Source organism: Micropterus dolomieu, linkage group LG03, assembly GCF_021292245.1.
Source record: "Micropterus dolomieu isolate WLL.071019.BEF.003 ecotype Adirondacks linkage group LG03, ASM2129224v1, whole genome shotgun sequence".
NCBI classification, from domain to species: Eukaryota; Metazoa; Chordata; class Actinopteri; order Centrarchiformes; family Centrarchidae; genus Micropterus; species Micropterus dolomieu.
The window spans coordinates 16,474,295-16,481,919 of record NC_060152.1 but is presented as its reverse complement, the minus strand read 5'-3'; the positions used below and the strand labels follow the sequence as shown (position 1 = coordinate 16,481,919).

At 41.1% G+C, this 7,625-nt stretch overlaps 1 protein-coding gene across 1 annotated transcript in view; it reads right to left on the bottom strand.

Moving 5' to 3' along the window:
- LOC123968081 (nuclear receptor subfamily 4 group A member 3-like) overlaps positions 1-379 on the bottom strand; it is a 17,639-nt gene extending 17,260 nt beyond the window's left edge. The window contains exon 1 of the mRNA XM_046044563.1: positions 369-379. The gene's annotated coding sequence lies outside the window, so the exon portion shown is untranslated. The remainder of the gene's footprint in view (positions 1-368) is intronic.
- Between the last annotated feature and the right edge of the window lie 7,246 nt (positions 380-7,625).

Sequence of the window (7,625 nt, the reverse complement as noted above, 5' to 3'; positions counted from 1 at the left end):
TTCATTGTGTGAGTGAGAGGCATCTCATTTCCATGACAACCAGAAAGGATAAGATACCTTCCTAGCGCAAATTAAATTCTAATTTAGCTTCATTTGTTCTCGGAGAAACCACACGGACAGACAACATGAGCAGCTGTACTCGCAGTGGAGCTTGGCAGATCAACAGGTTATATAGCCGCACAAAGTTGGACAAACCAGACACAGGTGATGTTATTAATGTCTATTCAACACCACATGTGATTTAGTTAATATAACATGCATTGACGCAGCTGAGGGTTAATATGTTTTGGTTCTGTATGAGTCTGGCAATCTAAGAAGTACGCTGTACGGAAGAATGTCATGGACTCATTCATTCACAATTTACTTACTGGTTTGCTGTAGCGGTTCCGTCTTTACATGTGGTAATAACCTCGCATGAAGTATCCTATTTCCATCCAGAATAATCACCAAGAGTCGAAATAACGTAGAGGGAAAAAATATTTAAAAACCTCTTATTAGCCTAATATTGGAGAGGAGCGTGGCGCATTGGCGACAAAAAAGTTTCTTGTTCTTCCTTTTACTTTTTCTAAATTCACGAAGTAGAAAAAAAAACGAAGCCGAAAAAATAAATAAATTAAGAACTCCCGGTATAAGGAGTGTGTCTACGTCCGTTCCCGCGAGCTGAGTGTTGTCAGTGCTGATGTGTGCTTTGCAAAGTGTGGAGTTGTAACGCGGGTTTGTTTATGTGCGCCGTCTGAGGGGAGAAAGTCAAATAGTGCATTTATGTGGGCTCTGCCTCCACACAGAGGCATGGTATGCGCTACGTCAATGTGACGCCATGGGAGAGGTGACGTCACCCAAAGTAGATCTCCCTCTGTCTCTCTCTCTCTCTCTCTCTCTCTCTCAGTACAGTACCAGACACATAAGACCCGCACGCCGTGCCAGATACAGAGAGAGAGAGAGAGAGAGAGAGAGAGAGAGAGAGAGGCGTTGGTTTGATGGGTGTAGGGGAGGAAGCCGAGGGGGATCCGTCGGGCGAGCAAGCACACACCTTGCCTCCCTCCTTTGTCAAAATTTTATACTCATCATTAAAATGAAAGCAAATTCAAAAGCTTTTACAAAACCAAACCCAAATTTTTAATTTGCTGGAAAACTATGCCTACCAATTTTACACAGTCTTATCAGTGGGAATCTAATCTAAGTATGCAATTAATACACAATATAATTTAGACCTATCATAATCACAATCACAATCATAACACTTATCAGGCCAAATCACTAGTCACCACCAAGAAAAGTTTTAGTGGCAAAAAGTAATATTACTTTTAAATGTTGAGGTACTTAGCGAGTATTTTCATTTTATGCTACTCTGCACTTATACTTTCCTACATTTTAGAGACAAATGTTACACTTTTTTACTCCACTACATTTTCAAACAGCTATATTTATGTGTTACTTTGCAGATTCAGGATTTTATGCAAAACATAGCATATATGTCTTACAAAAAATGATGCATTTACAAACTAACTACAGTGTATAAAAGATTTAAAATTTGCTCCATGGCCAGCTACAACATTAAAATGCTTCTTCTGTGTTACAGCATCCACAGAAACACAACAATTTGAAATTGGTAATTTTACATAAGTATAATAATTTTACATAATAATAAGTAATTTTACCTTTAGTATATACTTGTACAGATTTGTACTTTAACTTAAGTCAATTTTTAATGCAGGACTTTTTATGTGTAACGCTGTATTTTTACGTTGTGGTATTACAACTTTTACTGGTTGTACTTGAGCGAGACGCTGAATGTTTGTTGTGGTTTGTGTGTTTTTTGATGTGACGACAGGAACATTTTTAGGCTAATGTTAATAATATTTTAAGTAGCCTACTTCCTGCATTATGCCCACATGTCTTAATGTGTCTTGAATGGATGGTTGCCTCTACTTCACCTCATGCTTCCTGAGACACATGAGCCTGTATGTGAAGATGGTCAATATAGACTCTGTGCCTTGAGACCACAAAGTCGCTGCCGTGTTATTTTGTCATGACAGACTGATGAGCAGCACCGTCAGTTAAAATCAACACATAGGATATCTGAATTTCTTCTTTTCAGCTATTTTTATGACCTTTCTTTTGATCCAAGTTATTAAACTCACAATCATAATACATCATTTAGTCTATTATCAGGTCATACAATTTTATTTTGAAATGATCCAATTAGGTCATTAGGCCTACCCCTTTTCCAATACCAATCAACTTATTTCAGTAGCCTAATCTTTTTAGATCAGATGGCAGTGTCCAGGCTAATTCTGTCAAGACATTGACACTTATTTAAAAACAAGTCCTGACACAAGGGAAATTGCAGCCAGAGTAAATGGGATTATCTCATCCTTTTTTAATAACTTTGGTCAGGAGTGAGGAAATACTACAGCCAACCAGCTAACAGGATGTGAAAAGGAGCCGTCCTCCAAGCGTACCCAGCAACCTCAAAATTAAAAAAGGGCCTCCGGAGCCGCTGAGAGCCATTACTCATAACAGCCAATCAACAGCCCCGTATTATTTAGTCGACGTCCTGATTCTGACCAATGATGAGCTCCGGGGGGCGGGGGAAGCCTTGACGCACTCAGACTCGTGATTGACGCAAGCCTTGATACTAAATTTAGCACCTGGCCGACGGAGGAAGAGTGAGATAGCAGAGAGCCCATTCATTGGGGCGGGCCCGACTATTTTAGCGTTGTGATTGTGATCCTGCCAAGCCAAATATAGTGTACACAGGTATTTTTAGCCGTAAAGCGCGTCCCCGTTTTCATTCGGAAAAGGCGACCTGGGCCTTAAAGTCAAAGAAATGAGCCCCGGCTCCAAAATCAGCACACTCAGTGTTAACCTGTTATTCAGTGGTGGGATAGTTTCACAGTCAGCTGATGTGTCCGTCATAACCAGAGAGAAACAACTGTAGGAGCTGTCGAGACTAGGCTAATTCTCACTGCCTGCCACAGGTTCTCTCTCGATCCTGGAACAAGGCTGGAAAAGCGGGGGATAAAAAGACCGTAGACCCGAAGATAATTTAGCCTTCGGCTTGTCAAGCAGACACATATAACAGGTTTGTGAATGTGAAGGCTTTGCAGGGCAGCGATGCTTCCACAGCAGCCGAGCACTGATTGATGCGTTTTAGCTGGGAGGACCGGTCGGGGGATAAAAAGCACTGTAGTGAACTACACCGCCGCCGCTGCTTCTGCTGCTGGGGGAAAGGTGTAGCAGCCAGGGCGACAAGTTATAGGATAATGGTATTATTATGACAAAACAGGCGTGGAAGATGAGTGTGCACACTTTACTCACTGTCATTGCTCTCACTAATATGTAGAGCTACCCGTCTGATCTGGGAAATATCTCTCTCGCGTTACACTTTTTAAAAAGAGATCATCTCTGACCTGCAGAGAGTGAAGCCACAGGCTACATTTGCTTATACATGTGTGCATATGGAGAAAAGTCCCGTCTGTCCATCAAAACATACAATGAGACCCAAATTCTCCCAGTTGATCACATTCAAGTAGCCCATACAGAGAAATGTACAAAACATCCAGCTATTTGCTGAGCTTGTTAACATGCCTGAAGAGTGACTAGTGATAAATGCTGAAGAGCACTGTGGTCATTCCCAGGATGTCAGGAGCAGCTGCAGGGCATGCAGATCACATGCCACCAGGCCCTTGGACTACCAGGGGCTCAACTGTCAAACTTGTTGAAACAGTTGTGAATAGTTTGTAGTAATGTTTCTTCCATCTGATGGAGGCGAACACTGGTTTTGCTGAAGTACTTGCAAAAAGTGGAACCCACTGCATCACTGCATTTCTTTTCAGCTCTCAGAATTTTTTTTAGGCCAAAACATATCCTATAGGCATAGATCACAAGGTCTTCTGCACTTCTTGGGCTGTTGTGTAGAAATGTAAAGCAATGCAGCAAACCCTTATAAATAGATGACTTGTTTTATAGAAGGGGTTTCATAATTGTTTTATTAATATGGCATATTGCTGCATGTCCCCTGTGAGCATCTGTAAACGTGTGCATGTCATGTAGGGTAAGCTTTGGTAAATGGATGAATTGTTTTCATAACTCATGAGCTTCATTGTCTCCCTCTTTCTTTGTGTTTCACCTGGTCTCTCTCCCGCTCTTCTTCCTGGCTAGTCAGGGCATCAGCTGCCTCGGCTGTGACCTCACTATGGTGACGTGTAATCCAGATTAACCTGCTCTCTTATTCCGCCAGACATGGAAGTGATTAGAGATTATGACCGTGTCCTTTTAATAGAATTGGACTTGTGGGTAATCAACTGCGTCCACCCAGCGTCGCGTGTCAGGTGACTCACTCACACACACACACACACATACACACACAAGCTCAAGCACTTGTTTTATCACCAAGGAGGACATTGCTGATTAACATAAACCTGATTTTAACCAAAAAAATAATAATTTTAAACCCCAAATTCCCTTGTAGTGTCTAAGCTTTTTGTGCCCAACTTTGGAGGTGAGTCCCCTCTCCATAAGGTAACTGTGTGAACCCTTTTATGACAGTATCCAAATATTGGCCCTGAAGAAAACAAAACTTGTGTTTCTTTCTAAATAATATCTATGTTCAGTACATTTCCTCTTTTGATGTTGGCTCTGCTCTTAGTTTTGCTTCACTAAACATACACTTCCTTGCTTCATTAGGAACGTGCTATTTCATGGGCCAGCTTGCAAGCGACAAACAATAAGTAATGGAAATGTAAAAGATAACTCTGCAACAAAAACTGGAAGAGCATGTGTTCTGTTACAACCAAATGTTTTCACTCTTCTTTTGTCCTCTATGAAGTTAGTGCCCCTGAGAATTTATCCCCCAAGTTCATTCCCCCATTCCTGCCATCAGAAAGGCTGTATTTCAGGAACAGGAAAACGGGTGTGCAGTTTTGTTAATTGATATTACCATTCCACAAGTTAAAAATTATTAATCTATTTAAGACTTTGTTCTTTGTACCCTCTATCCTTGTCCTCGAGCTCACTGCCATTCATGCAATATTCCCTTTTAATCTGCTGGTTGTACTCTTTCACCAAGCTGTTTTACAAATAAGACAAAGGGAACAATCAAACCTTGCTGAAGACAGGGTCGGTCCCATCCTTTTCTCTCTTAAATTTGCTTGATATTTGTCTTGCTGTTTTGCAGGGTAAGTTCACGCAAAGTGGACAAGGTGGCCAATTTGTACAACACAGCAAAAGCATCTTGAAGGAATGGTGAGTAAATTTTGGTGTTACTGTTTTCTGCCAGACAAATTGAATCCTACAAATCAAATCAATAATTTTTGGTCTTCTTTTTCTTCCGGCTTCTAAAACGAATTATCTGGCAATATAGAATTGCACTGACAGGTTGAGTGTCTGCTGCCTCTGTACTGAACCGTTAGAGCTCTGCAGGCTTGTCATTGTTGTCAGATTTATGATAGAGGAAGTTAGGTTCTTTGCATAAAATAGTGCTTCTCACATTTAGTGCACGGTTGTAGTATATACAGTTGAGTAGCCTCTTTAGGCCTCCATTTACGAAGCTGTTGACTATATGGTGGGCATATTGCACCGAGACACTGAACTCTGGCTTATCACAAAGCAGAAGTGAAAAGTGATTGTGTCAGTTTGAATGAGCTCTCTATGTCTACGGCCAAGGCACCAGCACTCAGTACTCTGGTGACACTGGAGAAAGAGGAAAGCAGAGAAAGAGAGAAACAGAGGAAGGCTTTTATCTTCTTGTCACCAAATCTGCTCCAACGGTACGTCAGAGTGCAAGCAGGGACGGGAAGGGGCGGGGCTGCGGGGGAGAGGATTGCTGGCGCAATGGCAGGGTGCTCAATGGCGGCATTCTTCCCTTTCTGTGGGGACACACACACACACACACACACACACACATACACCCCAGGGGGATTCCCCCCGGGAGTACCCAAGTGAAGTAATACAACCCATCACTGCCTTATCACACCGGTGCCCAAAGACAGGAGAGAGAACTGTGCAGAAGTGTTTCCATGAACCACAGCACAGGAGGTGTACTGTATATCACTCAGATTATGGGCCATTTTATGATGTTATCATGATGTGTTTTTACACTTTTTAAAAAATGTGTGTGTTTGAGAGGGAGAGAAGGGTAATGCACAGCAGCTTGTGCGTAATGCTCTGTAGTTTCCCTTGCTTGTTTGATGGCAGATTTATCACCTCTCTTATTATTCCCCTGCAATGAAATTTGACAGTGTGATGCACCACTTTGTGTAAATGTTGTATGGTGTGTGGCAGTGTGAGTAAAACCCAGCCTCATGTTTGTTTTCTTTGTTTGCATGTGCATTTATCTGTGTTCTTCTGTGCAAGTGTTTATGAATCCCTGTATGTGTGCACTACTCACAGTTTTACAAGACCTCCAAATCCGGGCTAATGAGGAAAAGATGACTCTTGGAAATCTCTTTAGCAGGGGAGAATTGGATGGTGGCAGGAAGAAATTTCTGTAGTTTTGGGGTAACGATAGAGAAAGCCCCTTCTCCATAACACTTAGTTCTGGATCTCGGGACAGTCAGGTATTTGGTCAGACGATCACAGTTCTCTCACTGTGTGATGTTGGGACAGTAGTTCTGTAATGTAAGAGCTATTTAACACTTTGTAAACAAACATCAGAATTTTAATATCAATACTTTAGCTAACAGGAAGCCAGAGTAGGAAAGCAAGAATGGGGGTAATGTGTTCCCTCTTTTTTTTTTACCTTGTTACAACTCTTTGATCCAAATTGTTCTCACAATCATAATACATCATTTAGTCTATTATCAGGTAATAAAATGTTATTATGAAATGATCCAGTTAGGTCATTAGGCCTACCCCTTTTCCAATATCAATCAACTTATTTCTATTAAAAGCAAAAAAGTGTGCTACCAAAATGTAAAGAGTTGCAATAATCAAGGCGGGAGGAGGCATGAAGGCATGGATGACTCTCTCCAGGTCAGAAGTACAGAGAATTGATTGAGTCTGAAGATGATGCATTCATTTTACTACCTGACTGATATGTTGTCAAACTTCAATCTTGAATAAAAAATTACTTTTTTATGTGCTTAAATAGAAGAGGCCAATGGACAAAGATGAGGAGAAATAATGTTGGTCAAAAGCTGTGGTAAAATAGTAATAATGATAATAATAATACTTTTTATGTAGAGCTTTAAAATGTACTCAAATGCACTTTTCATGGTAAAAAAGACGAAACAAGATTAGCATAAGCAAACAAATAAAAGAGATGAGTATTAAAAGTTGAAAGCAAAACAGCATAAAAATAGGACAGAAACAAAAAGAAAACAGGTTAGGCTAAATCGATTACAGATGAGTTTTAAGGAGGTTGGCGTCTGTGGGTCTGAGGTTTTGTGTGGGAGTATGACAGTGTAGGAGGGGGAAAGATTATTAGGAGCTTTGTAGGTGATGAGGAGAATTTACACTGAGTTGCAGTGAGACTGGCTCACTGAAGTGATGTGGTCCTGGTGCTGGAGTGAGTGGATGAGCATTTCAGAAGCTGAGAAGGAAGGGGGGTGCGAAGAGGCAATGTTATTGAGATTGAAGAATGCAGATTCTGTATAGTGACTGATGCGGTGTTCGAAGGAAAT